This window comes from Rattus norvegicus, chromosome 3, assembly GCF_036323735.1.
Source record: "Rattus norvegicus strain BN/NHsdMcwi chromosome 3, GRCr8, whole genome shotgun sequence".
NCBI lineage: Eukaryota > Metazoa > Chordata > Mammalia > Rodentia > Muridae > Rattus > Rattus norvegicus.
Genome location: NC_086021.1, coordinates 69,538,563 through 69,558,987, shown reverse-complemented (window position 1 = coordinate 69,558,987; position 20,425 = coordinate 69,538,563). Strand labels below are relative to the sequence as shown.

At 38.8% G+C, this 20,425-nt stretch overlaps 1 long non-coding RNA gene across 1 annotated transcript in view; it reads left to right on the top strand.

The window, feature by feature from the left end:
• The first annotated feature begins 7,476 nt into the window (after positions 1–7,476).
• The window catches only part of LOC120101556 (uncharacterized), a 32,390-nt gene continuing 19,441 nt past the window's right edge, over positions 7,477–20,425 (top strand). The window contains exons 1-2 of the long non-coding RNA XR_005502175.2: positions 7,477–7,626; positions 12,892–13,038. This is a non-coding gene — a long non-coding RNA (uncharacterized LOC120101556). The remainder of the gene's footprint in view (positions 7,627–12,891; positions 13,039–20,425) is intronic.

The following is a 20,425-nucleotide window of genomic DNA, read 5'->3' as shown; positions in this document are numbered from 1 at the left end:
CAGCATACTTGGGAAGTTGGTTTTAGATACTGTTTTTAATAGGCCTCCAGATGGCCACATAAAAGCAAAGGATTATTATAGTAACTCCCAGCCGGGCCATTAGAGATAAAGGTGGGCTAGAATTTTCTTGAAAAAAAAATTCCTTCTTTTGAGGAGTACGTGACCTGTTCATAGGAGGAACAAAAATCTTCAGGATAAAAGTAGGGGACGGAATTCTAAATCCAGAAATTCCGTTTCGCATCCTATTTCCTCTTTCAATATTACTTTATGCAAATCAAGTCACTTGACTTAAAGTTGGAGTTACAACAATGTAACCTTAGTTCTTTCCAATAATGCTGTGGGAAGCATTAGATTCTTTTCCTTTTTCCTCCTTTCCTTTTTTATTCTCTAGACACTGAACATTTCTACAGGGAAATAAAGTGAAGAAAGGAATAGGCAATAAAGAGATTCAGGAAAAACTTTTCATGTGGAAAAAATGTCCTGTCTCAAACTATATATATATATATATATATATATATATATATATATATATATATATATATATATATATATATATTGCACATGGCTTTTGAGCTGCGAGGTTGAAGGAGGACATGAAATGAAGGTCCCCCAGTGGCTGAACACCTCCTCATTGTACAATCAAAAGAGAAGCATTGAACGTCTCCTTTCTTTCCCTGCGGTCAGAAGCCACAGTAGCTCAGAGGTTGGAAATAGGACTGGCTGGCTTCACTTGGCTCAGCCATGTGATCTGCTCTCCTCCCTTCTTCTTATTTTTTTTTTTTTCTGTATTTTTCAAAACTGTTCCACTATGCAGTGGTCACCATATTGTTCAAACTTCTATCTGGGGGTCTCTGCCTGCACTCTAACACCACACCGATACAGACACAGTTGTCTGCCAGGAAGCAGAGCAAAGACATGGTTACCCCCGAAGCTGGCAGGTTTGTTTCTCTCCAGTCCCATTTGACTTGCACTGTGAGTCAATTCCCCCCAGATTCTGTGAGTAACTGGTTGGCGCGCCCCACTTTGAATGGTGCCTTTTTCATCTTTTCTTGTGTCTCCTTGGGAATCTTGGTTAGAAGTTCGAGGAAACAGTTTTAAGGATTACTATCCATTTCTTATTTTAACATGAAGCGTCTCTAAAAAAGTTTCAGTCCTACTATTTTAAAATGCATTGAGGTGTTTCAGAGACGTCAGGCTACACGGGGACTATGCATGTTTGCTGAAATTAAACTATTATGATGCGTGATCAAAAGTTTTAAGTATTTGCTTCTTTTCCCCAATAAAGCATTGCAAAACGATGAGGACACCTTTGTTCCCAAAAGTGAGACTGGGAAGGGCTCTCAGAATCTTTCCACCTTTCTGCTGGGAGCAAAATAATCTTAGAACACGTGTGCTGCTTTCACATCCAAGTTTATTTATGCTGACTACACATATATGTAATCACAGGAAGTGTTACATTGTTTTCTGATTTTAAATGTACCGGAGTGCTGTATTTGAATTTTCACACTCCGTTGTATTTTCAATATGTATCCTTGTTCACATACATAGAATCGACGCGTTTAATTGCCAACTATGCTTCCATTGCCATTATGGCTATAACATAATTCATCGATGCATTGTTCAAGGGAGAACTGGTTTCCTGTAATGTGTTCTTTGGTGGATGAAAAACAATCCAGTGTTTTAATGGTGATGGGTTCACTTTGATACTGAAAAGATTAAGGATATTCGTTTGTTTGATTGTTCTGAACTATATTTTACAAGGCTAAAAAAAAAATGTGAATGACAACTCTATGTCTCTCTAGTCACGCCCCTCTCTGTGCAGAGGAAGCCATCCTGCGCTAATTTTGATGAGGAAGCTACAGAAAGACTATATCAGTGTGGCCATGAAGGGAAAGAACTAGAGGAAATGAAGGGAGATTTGACTGGTTCCTGTAGAACAGACATGAGAGCCATGAGAAGCAATGAACAAAGATGTTTGTCCTGAGAGGTCCAATGCTACTGACTGTGTCTACCCATTATGGTGACAATTCACACACACAGCAAGTAGTCAAGAGCCTGGCAGTACATTGTACCCATGGCTCATGTGGTTGAAGAGACCATATAATTAATTTGTGGGATGTATTTCTGGAAAGGTTCTATTGAGCTAGAATTTCTGAAACTAGTGACATCAGCTTACTCCAGCCTTAAAGGCCCTGTCTTTTCTTCAGGCTTTCTGCTTAGACAGTTAAAGACTTGAAACTCTATTTAAAAAGTAAATGCAACTATGAATTTTAAATGCTACAGTGCTACTCAGTGTCAAGAGAAGCAAAGTTTGTTGACTCGAGGTCACTAATACCCATTTACCAGACCAAGTACAGAATGGTGCATGGTAAGGCATCATTTAATAGAAAGTTAGGAATGGTAGCATTAAGGCCATTATCAGCGGCCCCTGATCTCCAAGTGTATAATATTTCAATATACCTGTTCGCTAGGGTCAGCCGTATGCAGAGGAAAAGTAAACATGTGCCTTTCAAATATATTTCAAGGAATATGGGGCATAGCTAACCTTGAAGAAATTTCTTTTTCACCAATCTGCCTCAAAACCTGAAATTCCTGTTACTTCGAATCATTGTCTCCGACCTTAGGCATTTTATGTAGAAAAATCCATGGTATGAGATAAATAAAATTAAATACTAAATAACTGATGATGGCTTTAATATTCATTTAAAACTTAGTGGAACTTGGGCCTGGAGGCATGGCTTAACAGGTAAGATCATACATTGTCCTTCCAAAAAACCAGAGTTCAGTCCCTAGTGCCCACATCTGATGGGTCACAAATCCACAGTTCCAGGGGACCCAACACTCTCTACTGGCTCCTGCAGGTACCCTGATACATGGGCTGTATGATCATACAGAAACACATGAATGAAAACTGAAACCCCATGAGAACAACAATATCAACCAACCAGACTCCCCCTCAGACACTAAACCACAACCAAAGAGTACACATGAGGGACATGTGGCTCCAACTGCGTATGTAGCAGAGGACGGACTTATGTGGCATGAGTGAGAGGGGAGGCCCTTGGTCCTGTGAAGGCTCGATGCCCCAGTGTAGGGGAGTGCTAGGGCGGTGAGTGGGTGGGTGAGTGGCAGAGCAACCTCATAGAAACAGAGAGGAGGGGATTTTCAGAGGGGAAACCGGGAAGGGGGCTAACATTTGAAATGTAAATAAATAAAATAACCAATAAAAAAGAAAGAAAAATAAAACCTAAAAGTGAAGATCTAAGCCCTTAATGGGAATTTGTTCATAAGCTTTATTAGCAAGTAACTTAACAATCTCGGGATCAGGGGACTAGGGTAGTTACGTATCCTGTTCTGATGGGTGAAGAGGAAAAAGATTATATTAAAAAAAAGTAAAACCTGGTAAGATTGTGTGTTACATGTGTGTGCGTGAGTGTGATTGCATGGATACATGTGCAGATGCCATAGATGGTGGTAGCGATGTAATGTATGAGTAATTAATCTATTTTCAATAAATCATTGAAAACAACTCTAGGATATAAAACGTCTATATAATTTTGATAAACATTTTTTACATGCCTTTGAGATAGAGAATTGAGCCTAAAGGGTTAATACCTTTTCCCAGCTAGAACAAACACCACCCACCCCATCAGGAGCTGATCTTGCCTAGCGTCTTACCAAACTCCAGCCACTAGGAGGCAGTATTTTGTAGCAATTAAAATCTTAAGTTTTGACATTAGCTAGGTAAGGGTTTGCCTCACAAACATGAGTGCCGACTGCTACCCACTTTCAGCTTCATTTTTCGTATTTTTAAAAAAAATGGGTTAAAATCTATTACTACTGCATTGAACTGTGAGGATTAAATGAGATAGTGTATGTCCCGTGATTGACATATATTTGATGCTCAGAAATCCAAACAAACCTAATTCCTAAATGATATATGGATCTATTCTGTCCGACGGGTATTTTTCTTTCCGACTGTCTTCACTGGCCTAGCCTTACAAACATCTCTCTTCAAAACAAACGCTATGGACCCAGATGCAGAAAGCGTTAATTTTCCTTAGAAGACTCTGGCAGGAAGCCAAAGCACCATCATCCGCACATCTCCTGTGCTTCTTAGTTCTCTTTTCATCTAATTACAGGGGCAACAGCAGGGAAAAGAGGTATCTTTTCAGCTAATGGTAGAGAATGACTGAAACCCAGATGAGTAAAACCCTGAAGGGAAGGAGATCAAAGACTGTACTATGTCAGGGTTCTATTTCCCAGCAAAATGTCAGAGCCAAATGAAGAACTTGAATGATTTCCTAAACCCGCTCCTGTGTGCCCAAATCCACAATCCTTGCCTCGGTGTCTCATTGGACTGCTCGGTTCCAGGACATCAGTGTCTCCCTTTCCGTCATCTCTGGCTGTTTCATACCACACAACATGCTATCCCTAACAACCGGGCTAGCCACCAAGCACTCTGTATCTGTCCTGTGTTTAGAACATGATGCAGAGAGAGTCATACTTGAAAGAACAAGTACCAGAGACGGCCGTGCCCTTGCCTCTGTATCCACATCTCTGAGTTTATCTTCTATTCAATTCATCTATTCAAAGTTGCACATAAAATTTTCACTGAGGGATCCTTGTTAAATCTGCCTATGGTTTCTGTAGAACTACTGGGAAATTTCCATTCTTAAAATTGTATTGGCATGCAGAAACAGAACAGTAGTTTCTAGTCCTGAACACAGAGGAGACTGTCAACGAAAGCCACTGTCTGGGACTTATGTAGGACTATTATTCTGTCATCAACAATTGGCCCTGTATGCAACTTACTCAAGGATCTCAACTCCACTGCTTACATCAAGGCATTAGCTATTTTGATGACTTCATTCAAAAACTATTTCCCCAATTCTCATCAATCATTCACTGAAAAAAAAGTCTGTCTATAAATTTCTTGGCATCTAAATTAGTTTTCCTATATTATTACCTACCAAGAAAAGAATTTGGGAACAGTTTAAAATTCATGCTTATGAGCAAAATTCTTTCTCATCCTTGAGAGTTTTCATACCTTTACAGTTTAATATGTGACAAGGTTATAGATTCATAAAAACACCATTGATTTTTTTTTAGGTTCTTCCCAAGATCAATCTCATGGTCAATTCATCTTAGAGTGTAAGCGAATGGACCGCCTGCTCTAAAAGTCTCCTCGCTTGGAGGAGAAGGAATCCTGTTCTTGCCCTTAACTTTTCTGGGCAGACATTCAGAAGCAAACTCTGGCATGTTAAGAGGCACAGCTGTACCCTGCAGGAAGAATGGAAAGGTCCTAGATGAGGTCTTGGATGCATGTCCTTACATGGTTCACATTGCAACCTAATGTACAGTTGCAGACCACCCCACCCGAGATAATAAATGAGAGACTCTCAGGGCTGTTGAGCACTTTGCAAATTTTCACAGTGGCTCAGCACAAACTTAGTTAGCACAGGTGTTCACGTAATTGTGATTCATTGGAGAGATTCTCGGTGCTCAATAGCCCTCTCACTCCCTTTCCTCCTAGGGGCTGACTGAGTGTGAGTACATTGTGGGGAAATGTGCCATGATGTTGGGCTTCACTGGTGCTTGGCTGAAGGGGACTGGGTTGATTAAAAAAGGGAGAAAAAGGAAAAAGACAAAAAGAAAGAACAGCTAACTGTGTCCGATTCTCTTGGTCCACTTGCTTAATTCTAGAAATGGCAAGATGACAGGTATCCTACAGTTCCAATGATAGAAACTAACTTTATACTGTAACAGAAGCAAAACAAACAAACAAAAGGCTCTTCCAGAATTGGATTAAACTACTGTGACTTTATACTGCGGTTGTTTTAAATGATTAAAGGCAGCAACAGTGCAAATTTCTCAGTTCTCATTTTTCTTGCTTTGTAGCTGCCATCTTCTGGTGCATGTGCCTGGTGCTACCCAAATACCACTGTGCTCATGTTAAGGTTGGTGGTTTGGAATAGTATCCCAAGAAAGCAAGTCTCTCTACCATCGGCCATTGTTGTCTGCTCTAACTTTTCTACCCACAGAGCAACATCTACTTACACAATCTAGTATCTCAGTAGTAATATAAAATTTGCGTGGATTTTAATGTAATAAATTAACTGACTTAGGTTTTAAAAACCCTTACAATTCAGTTAATGAATATTGATTAATTTCCCATGAAGCAGTGAGTGCTTAAGTATAATGACGGATAGACAAAAAGGCATGTACGCATCATGTGTTTACGATCTACACATTGTACTCTCACACAATATTGAATGCATCAGAGTTGAGAGAAATCTAAGTTCTTGTACTCCACTCTATTTGGGATTGCTTTAGACTCCATCTCTGGTAATCAACTAGTAGGCCTTCCACTGAGTCTCATGGCACTGTTCAAATGAAAAGATGTCTACCAAGACATCGTAAAAAACAAAGTAATTGTCCCTGGAGGGAGGAAATCATAAAGGTTAAATTTTGATCTTTCAAATTCTAGGAATACTTTTGGCATTTGACATCTACATTCATTCTTTCTACTGACTTCCCTGCACCAAACCAAGAACCTCCCTCCCTTGCACATCACGGTAAAGGGTCTAGATGGTCTTATTCTTCACGTGCCATCACAGAAAAGTACATGTTCCCTCTTCATCTTCAGACGCAGACTAGCACCGTTGGAAACCTCAAATTCTTCATCCCCCACCAAACTGCCAACTCAATTCCCACATGAGATCTTCCAGGCACAAAGACGCACTATTACTATCACGTTCATTAGTCTCCAATACATAGAGAGACCTCTACCCTGTGATTTGTGTTAGATTGGAGTGTCACTGTGACTCCTGCCAGAGCTGGAAACAGGCTTCTATGAATTAACGATTACTTCAGCTCTCTGGTCCTAACATACCGTATCAGACCATTGAGAGCAGCAAACAAACAAACAAACAGACAAACAAACCCAAAACTCTATAAAAAAAAAATCACACAACCCGCTCCGAGACACAAAGGCAATCTTATCAACTTCCAATAGAAAGAAGTTATCTAAAAATTAAGAGAGCCTAGAACAAGACATCACCAAGCAAGCTAAGGGATAAGCTGTGTTTCTGGAAGCTTCTATCATTGGTTCTTGATTCTCCTCAGAACTTGGTTTCAAAGAACGAAGGTGGGCACCGAGCAAGGCAAGAGCGTGGCACTTAGGGAGGAAGTCAGCCATGAGTGTGTACTGCTCGACAGAGGCAATGTCATTTCATGCACCGGTGCCTCAGCCCATGTGAGGATCCCAGCCATGACTGCTACTCGCAAGGAGAATGCTGATAGTGTGGACAGAAACCGTTCGCTATGGCTCCCTTTTCTTGCTGCCATGTTAGGGCCTGAAGGCTGCTCCTACTGAGAGTCACTAATCCTGTCTCCCCGGTCTGATGGTACGTCATAAACCCCGCCTCCTTGTTTAGCTGCATGTTATCAACGCTGCCTCCTTCCTCAGCTGCCTGCAACAGTCCCAGCTCTCTGTTCGACTGCGAGTAACAACGCACTGAACTTCCGCGATACTGGGGCTTCTCCATGAGACATCCAGGCCCACCAGATCCTGGCTTTTTACTGATAGTCTTTGCTTTATCCCTGCCCCTCCAACACAGTCAGGTTAGTCCTTGGAGCCCTGAAAGGACGCGGTGAAGTGGTACCTGCAAAGGACCCAAATGTAGACACTGATCACAGGAGCTTGCATTAATCAGACAAAAGAACGATCCAAGATAAGTGCTCTAACCAAAGGTGAAGGGGTCAATATAAAGCAAAGGGAAGAAATGAAACTGGAGAAAGAACCAAGGAATGCAAAGCACATCGCAGTGCCCTGCAGGTCGTACAATTTCTTAGAAGACTGCCCTGGCTACTTAGGTATGTCTGTCAGAGAGAATGCCCAAACTTCACCTACTCATGCGACAAAGCAAATACCTCTAGAGTTACAGAATGACTTTTATGTCCATGACTGCTAGATGAGAACATTTAATACAGAAATTGTAGGTTCATTAGATTTCGAATAATTAGGCATTTCAACTCCATCCATGTCTATAAATGATATTATCTGCAAATATTGTTTGTCATACTGACATCATAGATTTTGTCTAAAGACTCACTCAATTAGCAACTTCTTCAAGTCAATAATATCTATAGTAAAACTGTCTATTTAATTAAAATAAATGTGTCCTGATCAAGCATCTACGCTCATAAAAATATGTGTGGAGCAGAAATAAATATGGGAAACTATTAATACAATATGTATTGTATTTTTAAGACTCTTCAATCTTCGAGCTTTGTTCTTGATATCCAAGAAACAGAAATTTTAAGATTTATTTTCACTGGCACAGTGGACTTCTTTAATGTGCTCAGTTTGGCTTCCCCTGAGGGCATTAGTTGGTGTGTCAGTAATGACAGCTGGACCATTCCTTTCCTGACTCTGCATTGGAGATGTCAGTCCCGGGAGTAAAATGTCTATAGAAACTGCATTTAAAGTTCATAGAGGCTTCCCATTTTTCTCTCCCCTCCCTCTCCCAATCCACCTTTCCCATGCTCTCTGCCTCCCCCTTCCTCCTGTCCTTCCTCTTCTCTCTCCATTAGTCTACACTAATTCATGCAGCTAAGATGCTACTCTAATGTAGTCCCATAATTAAAAAATTGTTTAGCACATCACATGACATCTCTAAAACAGAGTAGCCTCTGCCAACAGTTTTGTGCTTCTAAATTTACATGACTATTCAATGTTACTTACATTTCTTATCATAGGATGGAGTGGTTTTTGCATCGGGTGCAGATGCAACCCTTAAGTTTCTTTATAAGAAATATGAAGTAAAAATGGCTGAATTCTGTTTTTGAGATATGTTGTGGTCAAGACCAGTGAACAATGTCAGAAACTTCATGCTTTTAAAATGTAGGCAACGATGCCTGCTGGTTCCTACCACTGCCTCCCATCTCATTCTCCTCCAGAGTATATTAACAGCAGATGACTTTTCTTGGGTCTCAGATGCTTCTGGAATAGCCTTTACTGGAAGGAATGAGATTGTCTTGAGTTCTCTAAATTCTTCTCTCTAATTGCTGGCTTGGCCTTTCAGAGAGGCAACTTTATTCCAATATTGGGAAGAGAATTCTCATAGGTTAGTTTCTTGAGAAACTCTACTGGCTGTGCTAACTGGTTTGAATTAAGGGGAGTCTAATATCCTTGGGTGCTCTGGGGGTGGGGAAATCCCCCTCCATCAGATTCAAATGTTTCCAGATCTGCTGGTGGTAATTGACATAATTCATTCTAATGAGTTAGAAGTACTTGAAGAGCTTTCTGTGCAAACACGTGGAGCCACTCTATAAATTCCTAGGCTTTTAGGGCCCTCTCAGTCTCCAGTTTCTGCATTTACTGCATCCGGTAAACTGATAAACAAAAATGATTTATTGTAAAATAGTTATAAGTAAAGAAATGTCCTCTGAGGATACAATAATTGTTTTCATTTTTCCTTCCCCAGTGCCAGTGGTATAATAAAATGCTAATAGATGCAAATTATGCATGATCCTTAATGCATACTAAAGAGAACCCATTTAAAAACCAGGTACCTTTTGTTGGTGAGTGAGCAGTGGGACATTGTTTTCTTTCTGAGATATGGTACTAGCTGGAAGTTTCCTTTCTGGACGGTCAGCACTCACCGGCCTCCTAAAGACTGTTCTAGCTAGACCATCCTGAGAGGAGTGGAGTATCACTCGGGAGAAGAGGAGATAAAGACAAGCTCTTTTTTTCGTTTTTTAACTTTGGGTGACTCCACTAGGAAATGATGGAAAGAAAGCCCAAAGAGCCAAATAGGACAGCCACGACGACTTAAAGGAGAGAAAATTGAAATGTATGAAAAATCAATGAGCTAATAATTAAATGGTGTGCACACCACAGAGCAGCCAGGGCACCCCATGCATTTAGACCTGGAGCTCAGGAGCCGAAGTCATCAGTAGTTAAAAGGGAGCAAAGAACAGCCGTCATTCTGAAGCTAATTTCATGATGAGACACTAAAAAACTCATACCTGCTACAGTAGAGCCGGATATTTATAGGAGGTTAAAGATACAAATTAAAGTCCAGGAGCCTATACATTCCTGATTACCCAGCATTCTTAAATCAGTCCTCCTCAGTCTCACACCTGGGGTCTCAGCTGCAGCATAGCTGTCATTTACGCTATCCATGGCCCAGGATTGATGACAGTCATTCGCTGATGAAGCTGTATACATCATTTCTGTCCGAGCTGCACTGGCCAGATGGACCCTGACCATCCATCGCCTGTCAGGGACGCATCTGTTCACACTGCTGCTAGGGGTACTAACAAGTCATTGGCTTCTCCAAAAGGACAGTGTCAGCTGCATAGGGCACAACATAAAGACTGGTGTTGCCCGGCTTTCTCTTTTCTCCTTATCAAGGAACAGAGTATGGTTTTCCCCTCCCAATAGGAGATACATTGCATTAACTTTTTAGAAAAGTTAAAGTATAGATATCCAAAGATCGCAGACACTCTATCAACTCCATATTGATAAAACAAATTGGTTTTCCATTTTAAATTCCTTTCTGTCAGTGATGGTTTAGTGTAGTATCCAAGACTATGAAATTAAGTGTTTGACCAAGCCTGAGAATGTGTCAGACTTTGTAACCATTAAAGGAGAAAGCCAAGGTGTTTGTGCATTGTTTTTTTCTTTTCCTTCCTTAAATCTATGTTACTTCATTTTATTTATATTTTTATTTGCTTGTTATAAATAATACTCTGAGGGAAAAGAAAGGGAAAAAAGGAAAAAAGGAAAAAGAAAAAAGAAAGAAAGAATCCAGAGAAAAGTTCACCGTAAATTTGTCCATAAATCACATCAATAACCAGAAGGTTCAAATTTGGTAAAGATTATACTTTTCATTAAATGTATTGCCATTAAAGATGTTTTTCTTCTACAATAAAGTTATTGTTTTATTGGAAAAATTAAGCCATACCCGTGATCCAACTTGTTCTGTGTATCAGATAAAAATCTAAGCCTTTTCCTTATATTAATTTTTTTTACTGTTCAAATTTTTTTGTATGGTAAAACAGTTTTCAATAAACAAACTAAAGAGTAAAAATTTAAAAACAGTGCAGCTATAATGAAGCTTTGCACCAAAAATAGGCCTGACATCAAAGCCCACGGGTTGAGTCTTTTAGATTTTTAGTGTCCAAAAATGATCTTTAAATATGGACCTAAACAGCCCTTCTAGTCCAATTTTCTGATAATTAGAGAAAATGTATTCTTTATTAAAAAGAAATTATTTGCCTTGGCAAATTTTAACCAGAGATTTCAAAATAATCAAGAAAGAACTGGAGTCCAAATTGGACCATTAACTACTTTATTTTTTAGTTTGGAGGTAGAATTCCATTTTCAAAATCTTCTTTATTGTCTAAAGACATACTTCAAACCTTAATAAGCAACTGCACAAATGTTCTTATGTGGGTAAACATGTATAGTGCACTCAACATCATATCCATGAGAAGCAGAACAGCAGCAGAGCAGAGATGATTCTGGAATAAATCTGACTGGGAAGAGGTGTCTACAGAGAGCCTCCCATGCATTTTGTCTATCAATCCATGCCCCACAGATGGTTCCCCGACCCTCATTTTTAGTTTACTCCTTTCTGATGTAGAGTTCAGCACATTCACGCACCTATAGAAACTGTGATCACAGATTTATTATAAAAAGAAATTAACCTAATTTTATTAGACATGAAACCGATAAGGAACCAAGGGCCACTCTCAAGGTCACAGAGAAACCATGTACATATTGACAATGAGAGACACATTGTTGAAATATATGAGTGACTGTCAACTTCATTTTGGCTGTCTGCTTTGGCAGCCGCAAGGGTTCTGCAGGAAAATTTCTCTATAATTCTCCATGTTAGCCTCAAAAATTGGCAAATAACATGGATTTACTTGCTACACGGCTCTCAAGCCTCAATTAAGTCCCTTTGCTTTTTTTCTTACAATTTCATATTACGGAAGGAATTTAAAAGATTGGATCACAATTAAATTTCTGAATTCATTCTCTATTGCTTCACGATAGAAGCAAATGCATTTTTAGCACGAAAGTTTATGCCAGTGTGGAGGGTCAGTCACTGTGGGCTGATCACCACACTTGATTCCTCTTGCATTCAACTGGGAACATTCCACAATCTCAAGGGATTTATGATCCTTAAGAGCAGAAAGTAAGTTAAAGTGGTTAAATGCACCAGAGGAAGTGAGATGAGCTGGCTTCCCAGGGGACTGGAACAGATGATACTTTGTAAGTGTTTCCTCTAGTTAGAATGAAGAAATGAATGGATGAATGAATGAATGAATGAATATAAATGAATTAATGTGTGCATAGAAGTGTGCATGAAATAAAACTCATAATTCTATTTTTAAAACGCTGGAATAGTTGTAAGAAAAATAAGGGACCTCTGAAGGTAAGTGTGCCTTTATTCTGGGACCTGGGACAGAGAACATGGCAAAAAACATCATAGACATGATTAAGGTGTAGACATCAAGTTGGGATGAATTATTCTCGGCTAGCCTGGCAGGTCCAATTGAACTGAATCACTCTTACGAGTGATCACTTCCTGGCTGTGATCACGAAGGGACATGTTCAGAGGAAGCTTGGAGAGATGGCATATGGCCGATACTCAGATCGAGGGAAAGTGTCACAAGTCAGGAAGGCACACATTTTTGCAACAGGAGAGCAAAATCGGATTCTCCTCAGAAGCCCCAGAAAGGAATGCAGCCCTGACATCACCTTCTTCTCACCCCTGGGTGACCCATGTCAGACTTCTGATCTACAGAACTATAAAGTAATAGAAGTGTGTTGTGTTAAGCCACTATATTTCTGCTGCTTTGTTAATACAGAGGTAGAAGACAAGTGCATCCATCGGATGTTTTAGCATTCCACGGTTTCTAAATCCATCACAATGCCACCCGCGAGGTCAATGTCAAAAACATGAATTGAAAGTTCTGCATTAAGTTCCAAGAAGAAACAGCTCATTGTTTGAACAGGTATGGAAATTAAATTTTGTGATGCAATTAGTGTTCTACAATGACTGTGTTAAAAATGTGTGTTCCATTCTTCAATAGTAAAAATCATACTAAGTTACTGTTTGTCTCCAGAGCTAACCAAGATCTCATTTACCCAGTATTTCAATTTATTTTTATTTTAATTAAGCAGATTTATTAATCAAAACAGAAAAGAAATTTTGTTAGCCAATCAAAAAAAAAATCACCAAGATAGATGTTTTCTCAGATTTCCCATAGTGCATCAATGTTTAGCCTACCAAGCAACTTTAAAAATTATTATTTGATATGATTGGCAAGTTTTGTGATTATCGTTTTAAAAAGTATTCTTTAGTATCCATCCTTGCAAAATAAAGGGCTATTCATTATGCAGATTACTGTTTGTATTAATCTTATTTAAGGATCACTAAGTATTACTAGTGATATCTAAATGAACTAGGTAGGAGATCACAACATTATCCTACAATTTAGGCAGTAAAATGATCATTCAAAAAAATCATAATCTAGAATTCTTTGCTTTTTTTAAGAAAATGCAATAAAAAATAGAAAATTTACTGTGAAATACTGGAATAAAAATAGGTGTTCATTGAAGTAATTTTTAATGTAAACACGGAGGAGAATAATAGTCAGTTAATGCCTGCATTTGCATGCTGAATCATTAGTTATTTCTTACTCTATATTAAAGGTAAGGCCTAAGATGTTTGAAAAAAATATTCCTACTATATTCTGTCTTACCATCACTGTAATAAAACACTGTGACCAAAACCATCTGGGGAAGGAAAGACTTTACTTGGCTTCTTCCTTCCTTCCTTCCTTCCTTCCTTCCTTCCTTCCTTCCTTCTTTCGTTTTTCTTTCATTCTTCTTATCTTTTTGATGGTAAGGAAGCCTAGGTTTCTGGATAAGCTAAATAGAAGTCTCACACAAAACTACCCACCCACAGTCCTAGCTTACCCTTCGCTCCATAAATTGATATTGACATCACACCAGAAATATTACCTATGAGTTTTCTGGTCAGTGATGTAATCCTGACCAGCTCTACTGCTCTTGCGAGAACGCTCCTTCCCCTCTCTCTAGTTTCATTTGTTTGTTTCGTTTTCTTTTTCCTCCCTAGTTCATAGTGAAAGAATTTCTATTTTAACTCTGTTATACGAGGCCCAATTTTACTCCCTTATTATTCAACTTTTCACCACCAAACTGGCATACAGCTGCTTAAAAAAATAGCAAGATCAAGCTGCATGTGGAAGATATTGTGTCCTGAGATGTTGGTTGATGGCAAAGTTTTCAGACTGCTCCAGGGCATAATATATGCCCTGTGGGGAGGTGTGAGTCCCCAGGCAGACCAGAATAGACATCAGGTTAATATAATATAGGAGGATGGATTCCAATTCCGACCCCAGTAGCAAGGTAGAACTTAAATTGGTGATGTTTTCTTTTGCATTTACACAAATTTACAAATTCTGGGCGGGTACTGATTTCATTTACCCTGGCTAGTAGTCAAAGTAGTATACGGAGCAGGATATTCCTCTGTGTATGTATCACTCAGACCAACCTGTCAGGATAAGGCAGACTTCAAATTCAACTGGGATCAGACACACATTTGAGGGAATTTTTATCTTATTACATGGGAACTCAAACTCAACTTTCATGCTGATTTGTAAATTGTTCTCCCTCCCTCATTCCCTTCCTTCCTTCCTTCCTTCCTTCCTTCCTTCCTTCCTTCTTTCCTTCCTTTGCTTTTTTTGTCTTTATGGTTAGAGCAAACAGGGGAACAAGCCCTGCCCCTACATTCTTAAATATAATACATCATTTCCTTTCTTTCTGCATTGACAAAGACTGCTATTCCATCTCACTCTCTCTGCTTTTACCTCGTTTCAGAATAGGTGAAGCAGCGGAAATGTAGGGGGCAAACAGACCAGGAACTACTGTCTGTTGTCCCGGCCCTCACTGTGTAACAGTAACAAGACATATGGCTTCTTTGTGACTAGTGCTCTCTTAGAAAAATGTATGGAACAGCTATTAATTTATTCGGTTTTGCAAATCAGTTTAATTCCCCTAAGCTTTAGTGATGGGAACAGGAGCACTTCCTTCCTCAAAGGGTTTTAACCCAGCAGATCTGAAAGGAGACCCTGACTGAGTCTGTAGGAGATGAGGTAGCTTAGGTAGAGGGTACTCCTAATCCTTGAGTGGAGAGAGTGGAGCCCTCCCTGACTGGGCGGTGGCCTGCAGGAATATGGGGGGGTTAGGAGGATCAGGGTGAACCTTGAGGATCCTGCCAGGCAATCAATAAAGCTTCCTTCCTTGTCCAGAGAATGCCCTTAATTAGCTGGCTTTGTGTTTTGCTTGCTTTTGTGAAGTCTCACAAATGCACTTTGAATATTTTTATATTTCATATTTTAAGATCCTGGTGAGGTAAGATCACAGGTCTCGCTCTTCTTATTATACCTCACTGGCTGGGAATTAAGCTCTGACCTCGAGCTTCTGGGTTTTCAATCCCAGAGTAATTTGAACCCTGCTAACTTGTTAAATCTAGCCGGGTCTGTCTGTTTTCCTCAGATGAGAATAATAGTTCTGCTTACTTTATAAGGTTGTGACTGGCTTATAGAAGAATTCGAGGGACTTAGCACAACTTAGCGTCCCTCCTTTCATCACTATATTGTGAATACTGTGTACTCTTCTGCCTTCCTCAGAGCATATGACACATACAGCGTAAGTGAAAGCCACTTGTAGCCCTTAAGGGAACACCGTGTTTCACTTCTCTCAAAACTGTGAGAAACACAATTTGCCACTCTCAGCTCGTACTCTGAAGCTGTATGAAGAAAGGTGCTGGAATCCTAGACACCATCTCTCCATGTGCTCTTTATAATATAAGAAACACTGCATAGAGTCCTTAGGACCTGGATGGATACTTACCAACCCGTGTTACCCTAGTGCCTAGCACAGAACCCAGTGTCCTGTAAGACAGTGAATATAGTAGCATAACACATAATAAGACTTTTCGTAATATCTAAGGGTAAGTAGATTGGCCAACAGAAAATAGCTATATTGATGTATCTTCGCTTGAGGCCAATATGGCTTCTGTATTTTATGTAAGAGTTACCAGCGTCAAACATTTTATAAATGGTGTTTCGGGGTTTTCATTTCTGAGAAGAGACACCAAGACTAAGGCCAACTCTTATGAAGGACAACATGTAATTGGGGTTGGCTCACAGGTTCTGAAGTTTGGTCCATTATCTTCAGGGCAGGCACCATGACAGTGTTTAGGCAGACACACTGCTGGAGAAGGAGCCAAGAGTTCTACATCTTGATCTGCAGACAACCAGAAGACTGATTTTTAGGCTGCTAGAAGGATGGTTCCAAAGTGCCTGCACAGTGCCACACTTCCTCCAACAAGGCTAAACCTACTCCAACAAGGCCATATCTCCTAACAGTGACACCTTCTGGGCCAAGAGTATTCAATCCACAACAGATGGACAGGAACTTTTTAATCCCAGTCCATTATATGTTTCTTTAATCATGCTACCTTATTCCAAACAAAGCAAAACAAAACAAGCAAACAAACAAAGCAACCACCATTACCACCAAGAATCTTTAAAGATTATATACTTACACTTCCCATTCCCCTCCTCCTTTCTGAACAAGGGGGTCTTTAATTTATCGATCATATTGGAATATTAGGTGATTGCCTTATAGAATTGTCTGTGCGTGAAATAATTTTGTTCTTTCTTCTGTTAAATCTATTTACAGTTCTCTCCAGAAAAAAAATGTTTATGATATAGGGGATGTCCCTAGATTCAAGATTTCCCAAGATTACCCTCAGGTCAAATAATTTTCTGGAAAAATCTCACAGAATTCATTGGAAGCTTTATATTCACACTTTCCTGCCACAAAAATGCCACAACTTAGAGCGTAAAAGTTAAGTCTTCTAAACCCACACCTGGCATCAGAACATGGAAGGTCCCAGCCTCCCCTCCCACACTGAAGTGTGGTAATAGTAAGATGAACCAAGGATGCTCTAGGAGCATCTTTCAGTTTTCCTTAAGATTCATACAAAAAGGGCACGTACAATTGTCCGCATGGTTAAAGTCAATTTCCAGCTTCATTTTCCCCATATCTGTAAGCACATGGCTGGCCTTTCTAGTTGGTCAGTTTCCACCCTGAGTCATCTTAGCAAAGTGTTCAAGAGGGAAGAAGGGGTAATATTGCTGCATAAATTGCAGGTTTTTACAGTACCCTAAAATAAAACAACACTTCTGTCCAAGAAATGTCAAAGGGTACTGAAAATTGCCTAGGAGCCAGGATTAAAGGCAAGACCTTTCCTTTTATTGAAATAAAATTCTTCTTATTAAATTTCTTTCTTTCAAATTTTGCCATTATTTAAGCACTCACAACTGTAAAAGTAATTTTAAATTTTCAACACAAAATTATGTGAATACATTTATTACAGATAGAAATAAAAATTTAAATATAGGTCATTTTGGAAATCATTTACCGTTCTTGTATCTTTCCTATAAGCCTGAAATCATGTTAAAATCAAAATGATGAATTTTCTATTAAATATTTTATTGATCCCACTAATGGATTTAAAATAAGAAACCATGAACAAATTTCAAAATCTAATTACAGGTAGTGCTAAAAGGTTGCCAGATTCACTTCAAATTCCACAAAATATTAATTCCTAATTTTCAACTAAATTCACAGAAATATCTAAAGAACACAGAATTGGAATAATATCTAATCTCTTGCTCATGAAAATACATGAAGAAGATTTAGGTGTGTGATTTTCTCTATTAAGAATTTTCTTTAAACAAATGATCTTAATGTCTGCACAAGAAACTTATGAAACAATTCCAGAGAATAGTGTCACTTCAGACAAGAAGTTTCATAACATTCTTGACTAATATTTTTTAAAAGCGTCCCAAACATTTTTAATCTGAAGTTGTGGGGACTGTATTCTTACACTGTCTGTAGAAATATAGAAGAGTTAGTGTGAAGAACTATATTCTGAATTTGTAAAAAGAGACAGAAAACTCTAAAATACTAAAAGCATAGCTAAATGATGAACTAAATTTGAAGATATGTTTTGGCAGAGGAAAATTGGATTGATGAAGAAATATGTGCTTAAAAATCAGTTAACTCAGATCTAATGTGTCAAAATCCTGAGTGGTAAAAATCAGGGTTTATAGTAAGCAATTGCTTTCTTCATATTGACCATTTAGTACTCTAAAAACAAAAGCAAAAACAAAAAACAACACACACACACACACACACACACACACACACACACACACACACACACACACACAAACCCAACATGACTACATTACTTTCCCTGCACCACTAAGAAACAATGTGTCATTTTTTAGTAGTTTGAGCCACATTGCCATTGGCAGCAACTAACTGATTCTCCTCTGCCAGTTCACTGGGGCATCCAATAGTCAGTGTGCCAATGTGCTGGGAGAGGGCCAATGACTCTTTAGAGGTGGAATGCCTTACCTGAATGAGCTCTGGCCGTCAGGATGGACAATTCCCTGAGCTGAGCTCAACAGCCCATGGACATAGGTCAAGAGTCCTCTGCTGGCTGCAGCTCAGGTGACTTCAGAGCAGGTTGCTGGAGGGAGTTCAGCAAACCACTGAGATGAATCCATAAGAAACCATCTGACGATAAATTAAGGGAAAATTCAATGGCAACACTCCAAAAGCCATAAAAACAACCATTAGAAATTAGATGCACTTTACAGATCCATAAGGAGAGTACTTGGCAGTCAAATGAGCACACAGTTTTCCTCTTTTTCATTTTCTGGTTTTTGTTTTGTTTTATTTTTTATTTTTTACTATTTGTTGCAGAGTATATCAGAACAGAAGACAAAACCAAATTTTAAAATGTGTTCTTAAAATAAAATATTTTATGTGATGTTCAAATATATACAGCCATGTTTCTTATACCCATGTAAAAGCTAAATGTATAGAAATTATCTTTTAATACTTTACTAAATTTTTTAACTCTGCTGTGATCATGGGGATGGGTGTAGACAATAAAAAAACAGTCTAATTGATGAAATAGATTATTTCATGAATAAAAATAAAACCAGTACTTCAAACTTGAAATAAGACAAATGGAATATGCTTTTGAAATTAATTTTATTTGTTTCTGTCTGGGAAAGAACACTATAGATTTTCAATTTACTGTCAATAATCAGGAATATTCATCCTAAACCCCTAATCACTGGCTTTACAAAGTTCCATTTTTCCACTTGTTTATCAATTTGTATCAATTTGAGCTGAATCAATAACATTTTGCCACTTCCTCTGTGTCTCACCCAGGGTAGGCTTTGCCATCTCCTTTGGGGTTGAGGCATTTGGGTCCTTGACATGACTTTGTCAATGTCAACAACATGTTTACTCAGGACCTCACTGGCTCCCTCAAACATTTCACAGTTTATATTAATAGACTAATCTCAGAAACCAAGTAAAAATGGGAGAAAATGATAACCGTAGAAAAAAGTCAGAATATTTCTGGGGCAGGTTTTGCTTTAGTCATTTCACCTCACTGTGCTCGTAGCTAAAGGTAATATTGCTGTGTGTACCATGTAAGCAATGACCAACAGACTGTTGTTTATCAGACTTCCCATCCACACCCCCTCAAAGGGTGGTTACAAAGGAGAAAGTGCCAAGTTCTTATTGGTGATAGCTTCTCATCCATCTGTACGCAAGTTGGCACCTAATTATAATCTCAGATTTTTCAAGTTAAATGACAAGGTTAGCCATAGTGTCTTGAGTCTCAAATGACTACAACTCGTCTTGTATTCTCTAAGTAACCAAGAGGATGTGATCAAAGTCAAATGGCCAAAGCTAAAGGAAAATCTATCACTTCCAATAAATAACCTTTGAAAAACTTAAGAGGTCTGATGGATAAGATCATTGAATGGGAAGCAAAGCTCCCATCTTTGTTCTTTTATTCAGAATTTGTATTTTGTCACTGAAAGTAGATTTGTTTCTTACAGTACATATCAGAGGACTCTGAGCTTTATAAGACTAAGCAAAGGGCAGACATGCTCTTGTGTATCTGGACTTGAGAGTTTCAACCCAATAGATGACCTTTGTAGTCTTTGGATTATATAAAAGAAGGCAAAGTAAGGGCTTGCTATTTTCCCTGTTTAGTTTTGATGAAACACTCTTACAATCTGGGACAAGGACACAGTATACTATAATTTGGTTGTTTTCAGAAAAAAAAGCCTGTTTACCAAGTGAAAATTGTGTTATCAGATAACAATGGGGTAAAATTTACAATGCTTGCAAAACATGTATTGATATTTAATCAGGCTGTTGTTTAAACAGCTGATCCCGTGAAATTTTGCACAAATATTGAATTTT